Below are 22,141 nucleotides of genomic sequence, written 5' to 3' on the forward strand. Positions count from 1 at the left end.
TAGTCCTACACCTGTCCAGAGCTAGCCTTGTGTTTCTGTGGAAAGAAATGTTATTTTATCATCATTATTATTGTCATTGTACTATGGGATTATTGAGAGTTTGTATTTATAAGATCCCTAATGTGCTAATGACACGTATTTCTTTCTTTTTTTTTTTTTTTTAAGGTTTTATTTATTTGGCAGAGAGCGAGATCACAAGTAGGTAGAGAGGCAGGCAGAGAGAGGGGGGGAAGCAGGCTCTCCGCTGAGCAGAGAGGCCAATGCCGGGCTCGATTCCAGGACCCTGAGATCATGACCTGAGCCGAAGGCAGAGGCTTCAACCCACTAAGCCACCCAGGCACCCATGACCTGTATTTCTAGCAACAGTAGCTAAAACAATAGCCACATTCTTCAGGTACATTCTTTTGTTTAAGTCTTCGCCACAACCTTATGAAGTGGCAATTGTTTCTTCTTTCCATTTCACAGAGAAGGAAGTTGAGTCCTGGGGTAGATAACCTGCTAAGAGCGCAGCTCCCAGGGCCAGCCCTTGAACCTGGTCAGGCTCCGTTAGCGCTCACGTGCTTAGCAGGACACACACAGCTGCTCCTTGCACGTCTCATGCCCTTGTTCTAGCCCAGGCTGGCACGCGAAGCCGCAGCAGCCAAACTGATATCGTGAAACATAATGTTGTGAAATAAAACAAATTATGCATCTGTACTGCATTTTTGTGTGTTGTCATATAGCAAATTGCCTGTCGAAATTGCTTCTGAGCATTATATCCTGAGGATTGGGGTTGATTGCTACCGAAAGAATGCATTGTACAAAACAAATGTGAATTTTGCAATGCTCTCTCTGAGCTCTCTCATTTACTGGGGCCGTGATTGTCACTGGCCTCATTGGCTTTTCAAACCAGTGTGGCCTGGGCCAGCCTTGCTCACAGTGGCCTGGCAGCCTCAAGTCTTGTGCCCAGTTCACCTGCTGCCTCCCTGCACGGCGGGTCCCAGCCCCAGCATCCCTTGCTCCCCCGTGGACCGCTGAGGAGCGTGCGGCCGGTCTTCATGCCCCTTCGCTGCTTAAAAGACTTTTTCATTTTTGGTCTCCTTGATTCTCTGTTATGTTCTGCATCCTTTTCTGAAGCCCAGTGTTAGCTCAGCACACGGAGCAACATTTGAAGAGTGTTTCCAGAATTCAGATCCTCAAAAAGCCTCTTTCTGGATTGGATTTTGCTGTTCCATTTTCAAACTCATCCTTTGTTCATTGATTCATTGATCTGAACAAAATGAGTCTCTGGATTTTGAAATGATTTCAACAGTCATTTGAGTGGCCGTCCTTTTCTTATAGCTTTGTTCTAAGCTATACATCCCTTTAAAAGGGTGTTCTTAAAAAAAAAAAATACTTGTGGTATAAACGGGGAATAGTCAAGCACACCCTTTAAGCCCCAAAATGTTTTCACATGACCCACAAGTCAATAGTTATTCCTTCAACCAGTATGTATTTTTGCTTCTTCAACAAGAATGGGATAATTTGGGGGCACTTGGATGACTCAGATAGTAGGGTGTCTGCCTTGGGCTCAAGTCGTGATCTCCAGGTCCTGGGACGGTGCCCCGCATCGGGCTCCCAGCTCAGCGGGGAGTCTGCTTCTCCTTCTGTCTCTCCCCCTGCTTGGGCTCTCCTATTTCTCTCTCTCTCTCAAATGAATAAATAAAAAAATCTAAAAAAAAAAAAAAAAAAGAATGGCATGATTTGGGGGTACTTTGGGGATGACTAATGGAAATGGGAGGGTGATTGAGTTCCCTAGGAGGTGTGAGATTCAAATTATTTTTATTTATTTAAGTTTTTAAAGTTTTATTTTTAAGTAATCTCTACACCCAACATGGGGCTCGACGTCACAACGGTGTGCCGGTGTCCCCTCATTGGCGGACAGGGCGGCTTCCTTCGACACCAGCTCTGCCATCCTACTGTCCAGAGGAAGAGGTTTGTCACCATTTAGGAGATTGGGTTCATGAAGGCCATTTCAAAAGAAGGTTTTCAAAGAGAATTTGGACACTGGCTGGAATAAATGATTCCTTCTCCAAGTGGACCGCTAGGTGGTTGAGAGCATAGAAATTCTGGTGTATTTATTCAAAGACTCATATGGTTATTTTGTTGGACTTCCTGGTGACTGATATACTTAGTAACTTCTGGGAACTGACTATCGTTTTGATGACATGTCATGTCAGGGGACAGATATCTGACTTATTTGGAGAAATCCAAACCTAGAGACCAAAGGAGATTATGGTTAGATTAGAGCAGGAGGTGGAGAATGACCCCATTATGAAGGAGAGTCCAAGTTGGAAAGAGAAGCCTGCTGTCCCCGTCTGACAAAGGGCAGTGATGGGACAGCCTGTGCTGTTTGTGTCCAGGGTGTAGCTTGCGAGACCAGTGGTGTGCACAGGAGAAGCAAGAGTCCCAGAACAGGACTTCCAAAGGCCCAGCCCTGGCCCAGGGCTTCTTTTGCCAACCAGCCTTGCAATATTCTTTTCACAGTGGATTTGCAAATAAGTTCTCTGAAAACCGAGCCAACTAAAGAAGACGTGGGTTTGGCTCTGGAGTTTGTGACTGTAATAGAGTAATTCTACCAAGGAGACTACATTTCTTTGTAGCAACTTTAAAATCTTTACCTAGAAAAGAAAGTAAAAATGCAATTTGTTCTATTTTTTTTTTAAAAATATTTTCTTTATTGTTTTGACAGAGAGAGAGAGTGTGAGTGGCGGGGAGTTAGGCAGAGGGAGAAGCATACTTCTTGCTGAGCTGGGAGCCCAATGCAGGATTCGATTTCAGGACCCTGAGATCATGACCTGAGCCAAAGGCAGATGCTTAATGAACTGAGCCACCCGGGTGCCCCGCTATTTGTTCTAAAATGCCCACTAGCAGGGGATAAGTTGAGTAACTATAGCATGTCTATAACATAGAATGTTAATCAGGCATTAAAAGTCATGTTTTTGGCAAAGCTATGCTATGTATTGTCTTCTATGTATGTATATTATATGTAAAATGTCTAAAACTCATATGGGAACCACAAATATCACATTCAAACCAATGCGTTACTTCTGAAGAGAGAGAAGGGAACATGGGGTTGAGGAGTGTGCAAATGGAGTTTATTAATCTGTCATGTTTATTTCTTCAGCTGGGCGGTGGGTCCATGGGTGTTCACCATATGAGTTTCTTGATATGCTTGAATTATTTCATAATTTAAAAATCATGTTTCCAAACTCTAACCACATGATACTGTCATGATAAAATATTAAATGAAGAATAAATTGGGATTTAGAATATATATGCAGTATGATCTCAATTTTGTTTTAAAAAATATATATACATGTATATCTGTATATATACTCATATATATGAATAGAAAAAAGTACAAGAGGCTATCTCTGGTGATTTTTATCTTCTTAATTATGTTTTGACATCATCTAAATGTTTAATAATCATATATTATCATCTAAGAAATGGTATTTTAAAATACTAAATTAATAGGGTCTCTGAGAATGAAGAAGTGAATTATACAGTTTCACTTTCTAAAGTATGTACATGTAAGACAGGGCACCTGCTGGCTTAGTTGGAAGAGCCGGCAACCCTTGATCTTGAGGCTGTGAGTTCGAGCTCCTTGTTGGGTGTAGAGATTACTTAGTAAAAAAATCTTAGGGGCACCTCGGTGGCTCAGCCAGTTAAGCGTCTGCCTTCGGCTCAAAAATAAATAAATAAAATTTGAAAATTTGGTAAAAAATTAAATAAAATTAAAAACGATGTAAGTAATACATGAATGCATTCTTTTTTTTTTTTATTTTAAAGATTTTATTTATTTATTTATTTATTTGACAGAGATCACAAGTAGGCAGAGAGGCAGGCAGAGAGAGAGGAGGAAGCAGACTCTCCACTGAGCAGAGAGCCCGATTTGGGGCTCGATCCCAGGACCCTGAGATCATGACCTGAGCCGAAGGTAGAGGTTTTAATCCTCTGAGCCACCCAGGTGCTCTGAATGCATTCTTTTTTAAAAAATATTTTATTTATTTAAGAGAGAGAGAGCAAGAGCTGGGGGAGGGGGAGAGGAAGAAGGAGGGACAGACTTCCTGCTGAACAGGGAGCCCAATGTGTGGGGCTGGATCCCAGGACCATGAGATCACTGCCTGAGCTGAAACCAAGAGCCAACTGAGCCACCCAGGAGCCTGTTGGGAGATTCTTAAATATCAGTGTATGTTGGTTGACATCATGTTTTTTATTTTTTTTAATATAATTTTTGACATCATGTTTTTAATACAAAAACTTTTAAAATAAACTTGATCTAATTCACTTAATCTCATTCATTTCAATAATGGCACAGTATATATATAAAGGCTGTATACCCATTCATTTAAATCTATCCTTAACGATGGATATTAAGCTGTTTGCTAATTTTTTTCTATTATAAACAGTGTTTCAGTGACTATCCTTACCTTTATGTGCGTACACAAGAATTTTTGTGGGAAAGATTCCTGCATGGAGTGTCTAGGTCAGAGGTCCCAGATTTATTCATTAATGAGAGAAACTGCCACACTGCCTTCCTCAGAGATTGGTCACTTAACATTCCCAGCAGAAATGAGTCCAATTTCCTCAGATTCTTGTATTTCAATGAGTGTTGTATTTTGAAAAACACAAATTTATCAAGAACGTTTGGCTGATTTCTTGAATGAGTGTGTATTCCTTTTATAATAAGAAAAAAAAAGTTTTGAAATCAAATCAGGGCTCTTGGCTGGCTCAGTCAGAAGAGGGGGTGACTCTTGATCTTGGGGTTGTGAGTTCAAGCCCCATGTCAAGTGCGGAGATGACTTAAAAAAAAATCATAAAAATTTAAATCAAAAAGTTGCTTTTCAAGACTAGAAGCAAATGTACCGAAATGGTGAAAGTCTTTCTCTTTGGAAGAGAGGCTATGGAAATTTTCATTTCTTTTAATAATCCAAAGCAAAAAAGATAGCTAATTAAAACAAGAATGTTGACATTTACACATAAATGTTACAATACAGTAGCTTTCTACTGGATAGAATTCTATTCTATAAAATTGGTTCGTTTATACTGCAAAGCAGTGTTGGCTGGGGCGTTTGGTATACAAAAACAGTTATCAGGAATAGACATTAGAGTGGATTCTTTAAAAAAAAAACATTATTAAAGCACATATAATTATTGTGGTCTGAAAGTAGTAATGATTTAACACCTTCGGAAAAAATTGAGTAATCTCATTTTCTGCTAGAATCCAGCCTATGTTACAAGGACCTTGGTTTACAAAATAATATGATTGTTGAGAAATACTAACATTATAGGGGAAGTGAATGTCTTTTTACTGAGAAGTTTTCTGCCAGAGTGTGTTGACTGTTATCTGCATTTGTAACATACACTGAGTCATTGATCATTCTTTTAAGATTATCCTAGGATGATCATGGTATGAAAGTATTCAAAAAGTGACTTATAGGTCTATTTCCAGTGCAATGTTCTTTTTTTTTTTAGATTTTATTGATTTATTTGACAGAGAGAGGTGGAACCTCTGGCAGAGGGCAAAGCAGGCGGCGGGACAAGCAGGCAGAGGGAGAAGCGGACTCCCCACCGAACAGGGAGCCCCCCGCAGGGCTTGATCCCAGGACCCTAGTTCATAACCTGGGAGGAAAGCAGTCGCTGAACCGACTGAGCCAGCCAGGTGCCCCATAAAACGGCTGCTGCTTAAACATATGGTTCCCGGCTGACATTTCCTCTCTGCTACAGTTTTTTCTTCCCAAAAGATTATACATCACGTCAATAAATTTCATCAGTGGGAAAATATTTTCTCCTCAAGTTAGAAATGAATTTCTGCAGTTGGAAACATTCCTTATATTAAAAATATCCAATTGGAGCACGTTCTTCTTTTAATGGTAGGAATGAGTCTTAAGCCAACAGTCAGAACACCGCCACTGTCTGCAGTTGCAAAGCTATGTGACAACAGACTGTCCTGCAACTTGTCTAAAACCAAAGTCCGTCCAGCCTGGTGTCCTCTTCCGGCGAAAGGCGGTGGCCCTCTGCCCACTGGTCCCCAGGTGCGGGAGGACACAGGGTGGTAGAAGGAACCTTTCAGCTCAGACTCACTGTGGACGTTCACGAGTATGAGGAGAGCACTGGCCTGGACCTGGGACAGCAGGACAGGACTTGGGACCTGGGATCATACCCTGAGCCTGAGGCAGATGCCCAACCGACTGAGCCACCCAGGGGTCCAAGTTTTTAAAGATTTTTAAAGATTTATTTATTTGAGAGAGAGGGAGAGAGAGAGAGGAGGAGGAGGAGCAGAGGGAGAGGGAAAAGCAGCCTCTGTGCTGAGCGGAGCTCAACCTCAACCTCAACCTGAGATCATGACCTGAGCCAAAACCAAGAGTCCAACACTTAACTGGCTGAGCCACCCAGGCGCCCCTCTTCTTGCTTTCTTGAGAAATACTTCTCCAAGCATTAAGTAAATGTCTTTTGAGTGAATAAACGATCATGTATGGCTTAGACGTTTAAACATTTATGCTAACATTTTAAATCGACTCTTTTATGTTTGTCTAATTATACTGTATTTTGGGGTAATGAGTTCCTTAAGCTTGTTACTTACCAAATGAAGTAATTCTTAATTGTTTTCAATATACATTGTAGAGAATGCAAGCAGTACTTCTTAATGGAGACATCTTGGGATTCATTGAAGAACAAAACAAAACCAAACCTGGGTTCACTTTATCCAGATCGCATGTTTTCAGAGAGTTTGAACTCCTGATCCACTTCTCAGCCTTCATGTCTCCAGCCTGAAGAGTTCCGATCTCTTGTCTGTATTTGGCGGAGTCTCTTCTCTTTTCCTCACTAGGCTCTGCCTCCCTCTCACTCTCTATTAATCCTTCCAGGTGTGGTGATGAAAATGCTTCCTGCTTTTCCTTTTTTTTTTTTAAATTTTTAAATTTTTAATTTTTTATAAACATATATCATTAGCCCCAGGGGTACAGGTCTGTAAATTGCCAGGCAGGGCTTACACACTTCACAGCACTCACCATAGCACATACCCTCCCCAACGTCCATCACCCCACTCCCCTCTCCCTAACGCTGTCCCCCTAGCAACCCTCGGTTTGTTTTGTGAGATTAAGAGTCTGTTATGGTTTGTCTCCCTCCTGATCCCATCTTGTTTCATTTTTCCCTTCCCTACCCCTCAAACCCCCCCACTTTGCCTCTCAACTTCCTCATATCAGGGAGATCATATATGATAATTGTTTTTCTCCAATTGACTTATTTCGTTCAGCGTAATACCCTCTAGTTCCATCCACGTCGTCGCAAATGGCAAGATTTCATTTCTTTTGAGGACGCTGCATTTTCTTTTGTGGACACCTCAGAGATTTTTGGTTTTGCTTTTAAGGATTTTTTTTGTGTTTGGCTTTGGGAACAGCCCTACACAAAATTCCATACTGCCTGAGTATTTCTTAGAGCCAAGAGATGATACAATATGCCACCAAATTAGGGAAAACCACATAGAAAAGGTTCTATATTTCTTCAGCTCCTGGGTCAGATCTGTGAAAAGGAGGCATAGATTCAGGGGATTTTAGAACAAAAAATATTTCATATAACTCGTTCACTCGTTCTTTTGTTCGCTGATTCACTAATTCATACAGTCCCTTATCCAGTCCATCGTTACCAGGCACAGCCCGTACACAAGACACAGCACGAAGTACAGCGAAGTCCACAGAGACGAATGTAAGAGGTCCCCTGTCGTTAATAAGTAGAACACTATCTGGAATTGAATTTGAACTAGTGTGTAACTGGTAGTGAGATATTTGAACCACCTAAAAGAAGGATAAAGAGTTTGTGATAAGAGTTTATATTCTTGGGGGCGTTTGGGTGGTTCAGTGTGTTAAGCCTCTGCCTTCGGCTCAGGTCATGATCTCAGGGTCCTGGAATCCAGCCTCGCATCGGGCTCTCTGCTCAGCAGGGAGCTGCTTCCCCCTCTCTCTGTCTGCCTCTCTGCCTACTTGTGATCTCTCTCTCTGTCAAATAAATAAATAAAATTTTTAAAAAATCTTAAAAAAAGTTTATATTCTTGAGTTATGCAAAGATATCTCTGAACAGACTTTCATCTCACAGATTGTATTGGGCTTTGCTTGTAAGTTTGATGGTGAGACAACTACTGTTTTGTTGCCTTTTAGGCTCTAAGACCTCACTTTCAAACAACTGCCTTTCCAACTGCCTTTCCTGAGGCTTTCATCGATGGTGCAGACATCTTCTTTCAATGCATGGAGGGTTTATTTTATCCCTAAGTAAGCGGTCTTCAACTCGCCTTATGAGCAAATATTTTTCTAGAAATAGGATCTTTTTGTAGAAAAGATGTCCAAACAAGTTCTCCTAGCTTCATTCCTCTGAGTAATCACCGCTTCCTTTTTTAAAAAAGAAAGCAATTTATATAGAATTTATATATTCTGAAAGTCTTGCTTTTAAATTATGCTATCCAGTGGTTTTTAGTGTTTACAGAGCTGTACAACCATCACCATGATCTAACTTCAGAACACCTTTGTCATCCCTGCAAGGACCTTGTCCAATTTAGTGGTCCCTGCCCCCTTCCTCCCTTTGTCCCCTCCAGCCCCAGGCATGGCTGGTTTACTCTGTGTGTCTCTAGATTCTCACCTTCTAGACATCTCACGGAACTGGAACTGCACAATAGGTGGCCTTTTCTCTCTAGCTCCTTTCCCTTATCACGACATTCTAGAGTTTCATGCTTGTTGTAGCTTGTGTTGAAACCACATTCTTATTCGCTGCCGAGTAATTCTTGATTGGACGCACGTATTGCCTTTTGTTTATCCGTTCCTCAGTTGACGGACATTTGGGTTGCCTTCACCTTTTGGCTTATTTTCACTATTCAATATTGTGAATATTGCTGCTATGAACGTTCACGTATAAGCTTTTGTGTTGTTATGTTTTCATTTCTCTTGGATATATTCCTAGGAGTGGAACAGCTGGTTCTTAGGGTGACTCTGCCCACCATTTTCCATAACTGCCAGACTGGTTTCCTTGGTCTCTATGCCATTTAACACTTCATCTGTACAGTAGGAGTTTTCCAATTTCTCTACATCCTTGCTAACACTTGCTATTGTCTGTCTTTTTGATTGTAGCCATCCTAGAGGGCGTGAAGTGGTTCCTCAGTGTGATTTTGACTTGCATTTCCTTGATGACTAATGACGGTAAGCTTCTTTTCATGTGGTTATTAGCCATTCACAGATCTTCTTTGCAGAACTGTCTATTCAAATTCTTTATCCATTTCTAATGGAATATTTGTCTTTTTGGTGTTAAGTTGTTAGAGTTCTTTATGTATCCTGGATATATCTCTTCTTTCTTGAAGAACTATTTTCTTTTAAACATTTTTAAATTTATTCATTGGAGAGGGAGAGAGAGAGTGAGAGAGAGAGGGCGTGTGAGTGAGCATGAGCAGGGGGAAGAGGCAGAGGGAGACTCAGACTCCCCATTGAGCAGGGAGACTCGGATCTTGAGATCATGACCCAAGCAGAAGGCAGACACTCAACCTACTGAGCCATCCAGATGTCCTTGATGAACTATTTTCAAGTGACTTTCTGGGGATTACACGTTTGTTTCTTCTTTCTTCATGGTTTGTCTGCTTCACTCTTCTTTGCTGGTTCTTTCTCTTCTTCCTGATCTTTTTTTTTTTTTTTTTCTAACTTACTGTTGAAGTATAACATTGAAACAGAAATGGTTTAAATGAGTTTTCATAAGGGGAATGAACTTGTTTAACCAGCACCCCAGAACAGAAATTCTGTTCTCTCTGGTTCCTACTCTTGCCAAGGATAACCAATTGTTCTGATTTCTAACATCATGGGTTAGGCAGAGGCACGTAGAGAGAGAAGAGGAAGCAGGCTCCTACTGAGCAGAGAGCCCTATGCGGGGCTCGATCCCAGGACCCTGGAATCATGACCCAAGCCGAAGGCAGAGGCCTTAACCTACTGAGCCACCGAGACGCCCCTATGATACATATTTTCTTGTTTGACTTCATTCACTCAATATTATGTTGAGCAGATTTATTCATCAAGCAGGTAGCTGTAGACTGTTCATTTGCATTGTTGTAGGACATCCCATTATGAAATTTACCACAATTTATTCATTCTGCTGTTGATGGGCATTTGGATAGTTTCCAAATTTGTAGCCATTAGTATTAGTGCTCTTAAAAACATTCAGGTATGTGTCTTTTGGTAAATATACACACATTCCTACCTATGTCCATATACACATATGGCTAGATCCATACCTAGGAGAACAACTAGGTATAGAGTCTTCAATATTTGTTCAAGGTCATCTCTTCTCCATCTTCCAGAGCAGTTATACCAATTTTTACTCCTTTTTAGAGGAGGTAATCAAGAGGACGTGAATGTGGGTGACTTGAAAGCTGGACTCCAGCAGTCGGGAGGTTCCTCCATCCCTCCTGCCCTTGGAATTGACGCTCCGCCTATCGTTCCCACTGTGGGAACTGTTCTGAGGATGCAGCCTTGAGAGAGTAGGATGTTATGAACACCATCTAGACAACACAGGTGCTGAACCCCATGAAGGGCTCTATATGAACCTTTGAGATTCTAGCAAGTGGAGGCAGAGATCTATGGTTCAAGATGAGCCTTGTGTGTAAATTCCCTTGTTTATTAGACTTGTCACCCACCAATCAGGACTGGTCTGCTTCTTTCTTCTTTCCTTCTTCTTTTTTTTTTTTTTTTTAAAGATTTTATTTATTTATCTGATAGAAGTCACAAGTAGGCAGAGAGGCAGTTAGAGAGAGAGGAGGAAGCAGGCTCCCTGCTGAGCAGATGTGGGCCTCAGTCCCAGGACCCTGGAATCATGACCTGAGCTGAAGGCAGAGGCTTAACCCAATGAGCCACCAGGCGCCCTGTGGTCTTCTTTCTTTGGTCTCTCCCTACCCTCTGAGGACAGGGTCTAGTTTGTGAACCAGCTCTCCAGTTAGCAGGATAGTAAGCATTTTGGTCGTTCCACATCTTTGCCAACACTGTATTTTTTTGTTTTAGCCATTCTAGTAGATATATAGTAGTATTTATTATATTACAGTTTTATTTGCATTTCTTGGGTAACTAGTGAAATTTAGTACATTTTTATATTTTATTGGAATTCTGTGTATCTACTCTTTTAGGGTTCCTAAAGTGTTGTGTTGTGTTTAAAGTGTTGTGTTGGTGTTTTTTGGATCATTTCCTAATATTTTGGCTTTTTTGGAAGTTGTTCTGTGGAAGCTCTTTATATGATGACCGTTTTTTTGTCAGATGGGAGTAAGGTGGATTTCTTCTAATCTTTGGCCTGCCCTTTCAGTGTTTCATGGTGTCTTGAATAGAAGTTCCTAATTTTAATTTAGTTCAAAGTATCATTTTCCCCCCTTCTGCTGAATACTTTTTGGGTCTTGCTTAAGTACTTTTTGCCTACTCCAAGATCATAAAGATGTTTCTCTATGTTTTCTTACACATTTAGATCAGTAACCCATCTGGTGTGAGGTAGAGGCCAAGATTTTCTCCCCGAAACGATATCTAGTACTGATTATTGGAAAGACTGTCCTTTTCCCACTGTACCGCCGGGTTGACTCTGTCATGAGTCAGGTAATCATAGAGGTCTGGGTCTGTTCCTGGACTCTATCTCCCTATTGCCCTATTTGTTCATGTTTGTGCCAGTATCATGGTCTTAATTACCATCACTTTAAAAATCTTGGTTTGATACCTAGTAGTGCTGTCTTCCATCTTCATTCTTCAAGACTTCTTTGGCTCTTCTTGGCTTTTTGTGTTGCATGTGTATTTTAGAATTAACTTGTCAATTTACACATGCACATACACATATGCACACACATGCACACATACCTCCGTAAACCCTGCTGGGATTTTGATTGGCATTGTGTTGAGTCTATGCGTCTTTTAAGTCATAAAAATGATAGTCTCTCCATTTACTTGTCTCCTTGTAGTTTCCCCCAATATTGCTTTATAATATTCAGTATATAGGTCTTGCGTATTTGTTGTTCATCAGATTCTTTACTAGGTATTTGATGGCTTTCAAAAGGTAAATGATTTCACTTAAAAAAAAAAAAAGATTTATCTATTTGAGAGAGAGGGAGAGAACAGGAGCTGGGGTGAGGGCAGAGGGAAGGAGAGAGAGAGAATCCCCAGCAGACTTCCTGCTGAGCAAGAAGCCCAACACAGGGCTCCATCCCAGGACCCTGGGATCATGACCTGAGCTGAAGGCAGATGCTTAACCAACTGAGCCACCCAGGTGTCCCCCTAAATGGTTTCACTTTAAACTTAAGTTTAATTTTCTTTTTTTAATTGATTTTTTGTTAACTAGCCTTGTATCCAGGGACCTTGCTAACTTTATAATTAATTAATCTTTACATAATTAATCTTGTTATAATCATTAAATCTGTTATAATCTATTCATTTGACTTGATCAAATTTCTCTTTAAAAGTCTTAAAATGAAATAGTAACACCTTGATCAATTTCACTGAGTTTGTGTTGAGGAACATGAGGAGCGCGATATGGCTGGTATTTAGGGTGGTGGAAGTATGAGGGACAACTGATATGACAGCTTATTTCATCCAGAGGAAGAGATGAAAGAGACATGGAGAGAGGGAGATAGAGAGAGAGGGAGGGAAAAAGAGGTGTGAGGCAGTTCTAATTTCAGAAGTGATACTCCATCACTCTTCTGGCTGCATTCTATTGGTTAGAGGCGGATCAGGGTCCTGCCCACACTCAAGGGGAGTGGATCGCACAGGGGGTGAGTGTCAGGAGGCAGTGATGATTGGGAGTGTTTTTGAGGCTCTGCTTATCACACCTCCCTTTGGCTTTTTGGAGGTGACTATTTCCACCTTATTCTTAAAAGGTCAGACTAATTTAAATCATGATCAAATTATCTTTTAAAAAAATTTTATTTATTATTTTTAAAAGAATTTATTTATTTATTTGAGAGAGAGCGAGAGCGAGCATGAGAAGGTCAGAGGGAGAAGCAGATTCCCAGTGGAGCTGGGAGCCCGATTCGGGACTCGATCCTGGGAGTCCGGGATCATGACCTGAGCTGAAGGCAGTCACTTAAACAACTGAGCCACCTAGGTACCCATGATCAAATTATCTTACTTTTTTTTCTTTTAATTAAGATTTCTCTGTATGCCACACCTCCCCCTGCCCAGCCTGGGCTGTTCTCCACCCTGCAGGGTAATGCCAGTCTTGTTCTTTACATGACTCATCAGACCTTTAACTGATGTTCCTCTCTTGGATGAACTCACATCTCTTACCCAAATTTATGTCCCATGGCATTCCATTTGTCCTCCCAAAACTTTTACATTTTTACATTTGCTCTGTGCTCCCTATGCTTAAAACCAAAGTCATCAGGTTTTTTTTTTTTTTTTTTTTTTTTAGTCTTGGTTGGGACTGATAAATTATTTTAAAATGACCAAGAAGAATGAATTGATACACAAAATAATTTTTCACCTTAACAGAATGAGTCCCCTTCTCAGTTACCAATTCTCAATCACCAGTGGGTGTCTGTTGCAAACACATGTAAACTTCTACCAATCTCTCCATGTACCTGCCTTGTGTCCACACACTTCTGCTCATGCTCCTGGCAAAGGCCGAGTCCTCCCCTGTGTCTCTAGGACCCACCCCTCTTCACCTGTTCCAGGTCCGGAGTCCACCCCTTCTAACACACTCAAGGATGCTGCACCAGCAATAGTCTTTCAATCCTAAATCGCCAATTTCCCCATCTCCACTGGATCTTTCATCAGAATACCAATATGGTATGTTCCTTCTCCTGAAGATCTTAAGAACTTTCTCTTGATTCCATTTATTCTTCCAGCTGTATTTTCTCTCCTCTTTTTAGCACAACCCTTGACAGTTATTTGTAACTGCTGTCTCTAGTCTTCTCTCATTCATTCCGGAACCCCCTCCAACCATCCACTGAACCTCTCATCAAGGTCACTATGACCTCCAGATGATGTCACCCAAGAGCCAAGTCTCAATGACCTTGACCTGTTAGCAGCATGTTACCATGTTCCTCCTTGAAACGTAATTTCCCTTGACTTCCAGGATCCCCTCTTTGCTGCTTTCACTGGTTACTCCCTCTGTCTTCATGGTCTCCTTTTCATGTTGGTGCACCGTGAACAACTTCTCTATCTACATGCATGTCCTTGGTTTTAAATGCTGTTTATAAGCTGATGAGCTCTAAACTGATATTCCTCATCATGACCTCTCCCCTAACTCCATACTTGTATAATGGAGGGACTTATTTATACCAGAAGTGGTCTAAAGATGGCATCAAAGTGAAAATATCTGAACTACAGCAGAGATTGAAGACAACTTATCAGAACTTCTCTTATCTGAGCCCTAGGAGTTCCTGTCTACTCCCTCCCAAGAACCCAGTCTGGGAGCTGATTGGCCTGGGGTGCCTTGGGCTTTGGGACACTCCAAAACCAATTGTTTAAACAAGTCTATCAGAACCTTCCAGCATTTGGAAACTTAAGCCCCTTTTCTTCTCTCCCCTTTATTAAGCAGGTTATATAAACTTTTACCTCTAGCTGTTGAGGGAGTTACTCTATCTGCATGCATAATAAACTTTTCTCCTGTTACTCTGTTGTCAATTAATTTGCAGGGCCTGATAACTAGGACCCAAATTGTTCCAGGAAGAGTTTTCCTCCCCAAAAAACTACCATCTCCATTTTGACCTCGAACTTCCTAATTAAGTCCTTCTTTCCAGGTTATCTCTTACCTCAGGTGAGACCCTGTGGCAAAGCATCCTCTGATAGGAACGGAAACTAGCCCCTTTAGCCCTGGAACCAACAAGATGCAATACCCCCCCCCCCCCCAACCACCGTGATGGACCCCAAGACAATAATGACGTGACCTTTTCTGCCCACCTACCTCTACTTACTGACCTTTGTCCCATATTCTCCTTAAAAGCACCCAGAAGTATTCTCAACACTTTGGAGACAGTCTTTGAGTTGTCAGTCCACTCACTGTCTTCCCTGTGCTGGCTGATGTAGGAAAGACGTTAGGCTTTGAAGCCAGCAGCCAAGAAAGAATTCTTGAGAAATCTTCAGTGGAAAAAGGTGATTTTAGTAAAACATGAGGACAGGACCTGTGGGCAGAAAGAGCTGCACCAGGGTCATGAGGAGTGGCCCACTATATACTCTCAAGCTGGAAGGAGGTTAGGGAGAGCCCAAGTTTCCAAGGAATTTTGGAAGCAAGGTTTCCAGGACCTTGAGGGGGTTAGCTATTGTTGGGAAAAGGTCGTTTATTATCGTCTGATAAAACCTTAGTCATGAGACCTTTCAGATGTGTATCAGTGGGCCATTTGCTTGGGGGATGACACATATCTGGAGGGTGGGGCTAGGGATAAAGGAAATTTCTAAAGGACTTTTTATATGTTAAAGTAGACTTACAGGATCCTGGGGGTCAAGCTAAGCTTGCCTTTGGCCTTAGCAAAGTATTAACTTAGAGGCAGTTGAGCCCCTAGAGGTTTGTAGGTAGTAAGAAAATTTAGTAATTTTCCTTCCGCCTTTGTTTCCCACATCACTGGCCTCACTGAAATAAATTCCTTTCTCATTTCACCACTGCTCCTCTCTCTACCTTTGGATGTTGTCAGTGGTGAGTGGCTGAACCTGGTCTCTTGGGGATCCCCCCTGTGCCCGGGGGGGGGGGGGGGGGCTACGACTTGACATCTCTACTTGGTTGAAAATAAGCATCTCAAAGACACTATGTCCCAAACCAAACTCTGATCTCCAAACCTCCATCCCCATAAACCCTCCTGTTCCTACTCCCCGCCCCCCACCCCCCGCCCAGGGTCCAACTCAATTAGGAACCACAGGCTTGTTTTCAACCTCGTTTTTGCATCCTATACCAATCTGTCAGCAAATTCTATTGCCTTTCCCTTCAAAATATATTCAGAGTCTAACGTTTTCCTACCAGTTCCTCTGTTACCACTCAGGCTTCCTGCCGAGGTCACTGACTGGTAGCTCTTCCTCTGGTCTGGTCCCTGCCCCATTCCTGGCTACTCTCCACACAGCAGCTGGAATGATCTTGCTTTAAAGGCTCAGATCACCTTTCTGCTCAAAATCCTCTCCTTTAAGTAAAACGTAAAGTCCCAACAGTGGCCCACCAGGCCCCAACATTCTGTCTGTGCCCCTCATCTCTTCTGCCTCCTTTCCTGTTCCTGCTCCTTTACAGTTCCCACACGAGGCAGGTTCGCCCATGGGGCCCGGCACTCACCATTCGTCCATCAGTTTTTCTTCAAATGCCTTCTTCTCAGAGAGGTCTTCCCGACCAAGCTATTTTAAAATTGTTGCATTTGGCCCCCATTCTCTTCCGTTATCTCAATTTTTTCTTCGTATTATTTACCACCACCTCATATGCCGACATTTACTTTGTGTTTCTCTTCACTAGAATGTCAGCTTCATCAAGGCAGGAATTTCTGTTTTGCTCACATTGTATTCCTAGCCCCAGAACAGTGTCTTTCAACTAGTAAGCCCTCCATAAATAGTTGTTGAATGCTGAGTGAATAAATGAGATGTGTGAGAAGTAAACACCATTCAGTGGGGTTGAAAGGAATGCTCTGTGATGCTAATAGTCTTAACTTTTCACTTGACCTTCTCCTACTCCCCCAAGAACCATGGGGGAGCTTAACTCCCCATTTTTGGTTTCTATCTGCAACTGAAATAGTGCATGTCTGTCTGTAACAGAGGAGGGAATGACCTGCTAGTATTAGCACAGCCGTAATCGGAGCACCTTTACAGAAATGAAAAAGCCTGGTGACTTTCTCCCTTCACATTCACCTTGTGCTCAGCCTAGCTTTCTCCATGCCCCCATGGCGACTAGTGCTCCTCTCCCATTTTCTTGCTTTCCATCCTTGGAATCGTAAGAAAATTATTCTTCGTATTGAAAACGAAATACTCCCTCTCAAGTTCCCTGCATCTGTCCATATACAAAACAGAGTTGTAGCACACTGTAGGCCCTCTGTAGAGAATGAAATCCTTTGGCAATATTTTAAAATTATCCTTCTCCTGCCATCACTGTGACCTAAAATGTTCTGCTTAACTGAATAATGTCAGCCCTGAACTAAGATAATATTGTGATCCACTGGCGTCTCTACTTCCTGCTCCAAGTCCTCCTGCATATTCTATTTAATGTAAATATGTATCATATTATAAACATATTATATTTAATACAGCCCCACTTAACTCTCTAACCTGCTCTTACTTGCCCAGTTGGAGCTCTCCGCTCTTATCCTGGGAGTCGATGTTCATTCCCATCTCTACTGCCCTATTGCCTCCTAAATCTAGATCTTATGCTTTCTTCAGGGTCCAGCTAAAATTTCCTTTTCTGAGATTTCTTTTTTTGGGGGGTGGGTGGTGGGATTATCTTGATCCACGTCATTCCTCGATTCTAAACGCCCTAGCAATTCACACTACAATTTACACAATGCTGGATGTGTTTATATATGGCTTTGATTTGCTTTCTGAGAACCTCTGTTCATGTGATTTTCTTGACTTTTCTTTCAATAAGGCCCACATTCTTTTAATATTTAATATAAAGTACAGGTAAAACTAGTAATTTGATAAGCAATTTAGGAATAAGTAGTTAACTTTTGAGGTTTAAATTGCTGTTTAAAAAAGCAATTGTAATTTGTTGCTCTAGATGGGAGCCTTTTTACCTCAGAATATGAATGTGCTGGTGACTGTTGGGTGTTTGATAGATGAAATTTTTATAGTTACATCTCAGATGCATAACCTACTCTTGCACTCTTATGTGTTCATAATTGTGCTTTCATTTGGGAACATGATTGTTTTTCTCTGTGGCTTCCCTCCACATGTAATTCTAACACTGAATTGGTTCAAAATGTATGTGGGGAATAGGATGGTGATTTAGCAAAGGTGGAAAAATGATGGGTTAAATCATCAGATGAAGAATTATAGTTTCATTAAGAAGTCTTTGTCAATTGGCATCACAATTCCGGACTTCAAGCTCTATTACAAAGCTGTCATCATCAAGACAGCATGGTACTGGCACAAAAACAGACACATAGATCAATGGAACAGAATACAGAGCCCAGAAACAGACTCTCAACTCTATGGTCAACTAATCTTCGACAAAGCAGGAAAGAATGTCCAATGGAAAAAAGACAGCCTCTTCAATAAATGGTGTTGCGAAAATTGGACAGCCACATGCAGAAAAATGAAATTGGACCATTTCCTTACACCACACACAAAAATAGACTCAAAATGGATGAAGGACCACAATGTGAGAAAGGAATCCATCAAAATCCTTGAGGAGAACACAGGCAGCAACCTCTTCGACCTCAGCCGCAGCAACATCTTCCTAGGAACATCGCCAAAGGCAAGGGAAGCAAGGGCAAAAATGAACTATTGGGATTTCATCAAGATCAAAAGCTTTTGCACAGCAAAGGAAACAGTTAACAAAATCAAAAGACAACTGACAGAATGGGAGAAGATATTTGCAAACGACATATCAGATAAAGGACTAGTGTCCAAAATCTATAAAGAATTAGCAAACTCAACACCCAAAGAACAAACAGTCTAATCAAGAAATGGGCAGAGGACATGAACAGACATTTCTGCAAAGAAGACATCCAGATGGCCAACAGACACATGAAAAAGTGCTCCATATCACTCGGCACCAGGGAAATACAAATCAAAACCACAATGAGATATCACCTCACACCAGTCAGAATGGCTAAAATCAACAAGTCAGGAAATGCCAGATGCTGGCGAGGATGTGGAGAAAGGGGAACTCTCCTACACTGTTGGTGGGAATGCAAGCTGGTGCAGCCACTCTGGAAAACAGCATGGAGGTTCCTCAAAATGTTGAAAATAGAACTACCCTATGACCCAGCAATTGCACTACTGGGTATTTACCCTAAAGATACAAACGTAGTGATCCGAAGGGGCATGTGCACCCGAATGTTTATAGTAGCAATGTCCACAATAGCCAAACTATGGAAAGAACCTAGATGTCCATCAACAGATGAATGGATCAAGAAGATGTGGTATATATACACAATGGAATACTATGCAGCCATCAAAAGAAATGAAATCTTGCCATTTGCGACAACATGGGTGGAACTAGAGTGTATCATGCTTAGTGAAACAAGTCAACTGGAGAAAGACAACTATCATATGATCTCCCTGATATGAGGAAGTGGAGATGCAACATGGGGGGTGAAGGGGGTAGGAGAAGAATGAATGAACCAAGATGGGATTGGGAGGGAGACAAACCATAAGTGACTCTTAATCTCACAAAACAAACTGAGGGTTGCTGGGGGGAGGGGGGTTGGGAGAAGGGGGGTGGGATTATGGACATTGGGGAGGGTATGTGCTTTGGTGAGTGCTGTGAATTGTGTAAACCTGGCGATTCACAGACCTGTACCCCTGGGGATAAAAATATGTTTATAAAAAATAAAAAATTTAAAAAAAGTCTGTCAATTAAAAAAATATAACAATTTCTTTAGCTTTTAATTAAACAGTGCATAGCTGACCCTGTCTGAACTCAGTATGAAATCCCAGTTCACGAGTGATTATTTCGCCCTATAACTGCATCCTACTAAAAAGAAGTTGGACTAATCGTAACTGCACTGACAGATAAAGCCAAAGGGCAGATTGTGTCCTAAGCAGAATATTCCTAATTCCTCTGGGTTGAGACAGGTTTACTCCAAGATCACCTTTTAATAATTGAAAAGTATTGTCATTACCCTAACATTTTCCAGGGGCATCAGCACGAGGCAAGTGAACCACACTCATCCTTGATAAATGATTTTTACGTTGACACGTGCACGGGAAGGATCTGAACAAGGCGTGTTGAATGAGCAATCTGTGACCGGAACGTCACTGTCGCCCAGGTCTCTAAGGCGATGGGCACGGCGGGCTCCACCAGCCCGAGTCCCGCGGGCCGTCGGGGATCGAGCGGACAGGGAGTCGCTCGGAGGACGCTCGGCCCGGCCGCGGCGGCGCGCGGGCCCCACCGGAGCGCGGGGGGGTCGCGGCTCCTCGCCCATGCGTAGCGCTTCTCGCGCGCCCGCCGGCCGGCCCCGCTCGGCGCGCGGGGAAAAGAGAGCGGCAGTTGAAACCGTTACCACCCCCGAGTTTTGAACTGTTCAAACTTGGCTTTCGGCCCCGCCCCGCCTCTCCGGCCCGGGAACTCCGAGGCGACGGTTCCCGCCAAGCGCCGCGAGCGCGCCGTCCCGCCCTCCGGCCGGTTCCCGCCACCCCACCCTGCCCAACCCCCACCCGCCGCCCGGGCTCCAGAGGCCCCGCGCCCCCGCCCGCCGGCCCGCCGCCTTCCTGAGAGGCGCCGTGCGTTCAGAGAAAGAACAAAGAAACGGCGCGGCACTTCCACTCCGCGGCCGCGTCCCTCAGCGCCCGCCCGCGCCCGCGCGCACGCGCCGCCCGCCCGGCCCGGCCGAGTCCCGCGGGCGCCTCTGCGTGGGGCTGGCTCGGCGCCTCCGAGCCCGGCGGGCCCTGTGATTGGACGAGAGCCCGCCTCGCGTCCCGCCAATCGGGGCGGCGCTTGGTTGGACTGGGGGGGGCAAATAAAAGCGATGGCGATTGGGCTGCCGCGTTTGGCGCTCGGTCCGGGAGCGTCCGACACCCACTGGGACGCAGAAGGCGGTGGGGCCCCGGCGGCGGCGGCGGCGGCGCGCGGGAGCGGCGCGCGGGAGCGGCGCGGGCTGGGGCGCGGGGCGCAGGTAACGCGCCGCTGTCGGGCCGGCCGGCCGGCGGGGCTCTGGAGCCCGGCGAGGGGCGGCGACGGCGCCGGCGGCGCCGGGATATCCCCGCCGCCGCGTTGCCGGTCCGGGTGTCGCCCAGAGCGGGCTCTCCCGGGCGCCGCTTTTGCAGGCAGGGTGAGAGGAGACCCCTCGGCGGGGGGCCTTGGGTCGGGGCTGACCCGCGCGCCCCCCGCGGGCGGGCAGTGCCGGACCCCCGACACCCGAGGCGGGAGCAGGGGCGGGTGCCCGCGGGGGGCGTGCGGAGGGGTCCTCTCGCGTGCCCGCCCCTCCGGGGGCGCCGGGGCTGGGCTGGGGGCGCTCCGGTGCCCGGGGCGGGCTGGCCGCCCGAGCCCAAGTCTCCTTTGTGTGGAGCGCCGCGGCGGGAGCGCCCGGGTGGGACGGGGCACACACAAGTTGGTGGGACCTCGCAGCCGAGTGCGCACTCAGACAAAGGACGGACTGTGTCTCGGGGGAGCTCGGCGCGAGGAAGGGGCAGTGACACCGGGCCTGACAGCAGGCGGGAGAGGGGCGTGGGGAGCCCGGGCCGCGGGCGCGGGTGGGCGGGCTCGGCCCCACGCCCCCTCCCCGCGCGCGCGCAGGCTCGGCGGGGCCGCGGCGGCCGGGACGGCGTGCGGAGACGGGACTCGGAGTGGCCGCGCTTCTGACGTTTCCCCCTCGGCCGCCTGGAACCTCGCGGCTGCAGCCGCTCGGACGCGGCAGTGCCGGGCTGCCTTCCCCTTTTCGTCCGCCTTTCGGTTAAGTTTTCGGGCAGGGTCGAGCTGTTCTCCCCCTTTTTGGTTTTGTTCGTTTGGAAGGCTTTCCGTCGAGTCCCCGCGTCATTGTGTGCCCCCTTCCAGCCACCAAAAAGTCTGTGCCACAGGGTCGCTTTTGGAAAATGGGAGGAATTGAGGAGCACGGTCTTCTGGAAAACTTGGAGAACTCGCGCCTAGCGAGTTCCCACTTTCTAAAGAATCAAAATCTTAAAAAAAAAAAAAAAATTCAAGCTGTTTTGGCCAACTTGTATGATACGTCTGAGAGTGGCGACAGGTGCTAACGAAATCAACTGTCATTTAGTAAGCGATTACTCCCCAGATCCCTAGGGGTTGAATGAGGATGAGATGGTAGAAATAGTTGACCAGATAAAATACTTATGACAAATGTGTATTTACATTATATGGTTGGCTGTTTCTTACTGATTGGTCTTAATTTTCCGTGAACAATAGCTTTTAGGAGTCAGAAAAGACTGGATGCAGAAATGTTTATTGCTTAAGAAATTGCATGAGTGCTGTCCACAGTTAAGCTAAACTTCCTTTATCATACAGGATCTGTAAAACTTAAAATTCATTTGGAAATAAAAATCTGGAA

At 44.2% G+C, this 22,141-nt stretch overlaps 1 protein-coding gene across 6 annotated transcripts in view; it reads left to right on the top strand.

The window, feature by feature from the left end:
• The first annotated feature begins 20,686 nt into the window (after positions 1 to 20,686).
• The window catches only part of EZH2 (enhancer of zeste 2 polycomb repressive complex 2 subunit), a 65,176-nt gene continuing 63,721 nt past the window's right edge, over positions 20,687 to 22,141 (top strand). For 5 of the 6 annotated variants that reach the window (XM_059396189.1, XM_059396196.1, XM_059396197.1 and 2 more), the window contains exon 1: positions 20,704 to 20,755. The gene's annotated coding sequence lies outside the window, so the exon portion shown is untranslated. Of the gene's footprint in view, positions 20,756 to 22,141 lie in introns of all 6 variants that reach the window. The other variant, XM_059396198.1, reaches the window with a different exon arrangement.

The sequence above is a fragment of the Mustela nigripes genome, chromosome 4 (genome assembly GCF_022355385.1).
Source record: "Mustela nigripes isolate SB6536 chromosome 4, MUSNIG.SB6536, whole genome shotgun sequence".
In the NCBI taxonomy this organism is placed as follows: domain Eukaryota; kingdom Metazoa; phylum Chordata; class Mammalia; order Carnivora; family Mustelidae; genus Mustela; species Mustela nigripes.